Raw genomic sequence first — 1,793 nt, 5'->3', positions numbered from 1 at the left:
TATTAAATGTGTAATAAATTTTTGACATAATATCTTAAAGAGTTGGTGAGAATGTAAAGACTGAGATAACGCAGAACTCAGATATTTCTGTAGACCACCGCTAGTATATATACACCCTTCACAGATGCTGAAGGGGTTGCTGGAATTTTCTCTTGGATAACTTCCATCTGCTGTAATATTTTCAGAGAATTAATACAAAGGAGGAATGGAACTTCCAGAAGTTTGGTGTATTTGATGTCTTGTGGTGAAGGATGCATGTTACAGGATTCCATGGGTGTTGCATAAAACTATAAGTATTTTCAAATCTTCTGTTATGTGTTTTTTAGAGTCTTTTGTTCTCTTTGGTTGTTTAAATGTCTTACACTTGATAGTAAGGTGAAAGAATAGTTTCAGGATTTAATCAAGCATTACCCTGAACTCAAACCTGAGCTGTCATCTATGTTTTCTTCAGAAACAGTAATAGAAATTGCAATTCTTAACTGCTGCACTTCAATCTGTCTCTTTGCTGTAACAGACTATTCCCAGGGATTCAAATTATTGCCCCTGTGACCTCTGTTTTCTCCTCCAAAGTCTGTCTCTGGGAAATATGTAAACAATAAGTGGAAATTCTTAAATGCTTTCACTTTGTACTGCCTGTTTCCTGTCACTTAGCCAAAATATGTTTTAACAAAGCACTCAAAAGGCCCTGTAAGTTCCATCTTTCATCTCACAGATTCAAACACATTAAGCCACAGACTCCATTGCCCAATGATATTCAACATATCTGAAAACTACATCACTGAAGTCTAAGGGAATTTCATCAACCGAAACACAAACATAACCTGTACTCAATACCTAGCCTAAAACACCATCACTGTAGATATAAATCATAAAGAGAGAGCCCTCTCTGATCACTGTTTGGCTAGAAACAGTGATTAAAAGATTGGTTAGTGGTTACCCCGGCCGTATTCCCTTGGGAGTCATAGGGAACAACCTGGGTGTTAACATAATTGGCGACTCCGCTGGGGACTAAGACTATTCAATCACTATCTATCTTCCAAAGCTTTCATCAAGCCTGAAACTAGCCAAGACATCTTAGGACTGTTTCTCTAATACAGGGGCAGTCTTAGGGAAGAGCTAACTAGGGAAACTTATCCTAGCCTTGAAACATATATAGTCATTCCAGAGTTCTTATTTTGCCCTTGTAAATACAAAACTTCTGTATAAAGTTCTGAAAGAACACTTAGAAGCTGGCTCCTAAAAGAAACCCAAGGCATACTAGGGCACACCCTGACCCTGATCAACCCATCATTGTTGATAACCCAAATATCATCCCAAAGAACATAAGGAAACAGCACAAGCAGGATAAACCTGCTGATTCAGATATAAGGTCAGACCAACCCATCCTCATTCCCACTCCTTGCAAAGTCCTTTTTCGTTCCACACCCAATTCCCCTAGTTCATCTTCAACCCCTCAAAGTCCTACCTTTCCATCTTCACCATCTGCACATACTCACTCAACCAGTTCTCCACTTGTTACCCATCCTATTAACCCCAGTACACCTGTAATCCCAGTTGTCCCATTTGTTCCTATCAACCCTATTAACCCTATAAACATGGCTAACAGATATGCACCATTGCAGATTCCAGCCAATGCTCCAGCCCTACCCCAAGATTATCAAACCAGACTCTCATTTTTTGATTCCCATGGCCCTTTGACGGCCATCCAGCATGCTAAAAAGATGCAAGACCACTTTGAGACCTATGAAATTGATGATGATAGTGTCAGGATGAGAATCTTTGTTCAAAGCTTA

Source organism: Pinus tabuliformis, chromosome 8 (genome assembly GCF_031772625.1).
Source record: "Pinus tabuliformis cultivar Carrire ecotype Pingquan chromosome 8, CPIR1, whole genome shotgun sequence".
Lineage (NCBI taxonomy): Eukaryota > Viridiplantae > Streptophyta > Pinopsida > Pinales > Pinaceae > Pinus > Pinus tabuliformis.
The sequence above is the reverse complement of the archived record's forward strand: the minus strand, read 5'-3'. Positions refer to the sequence as shown.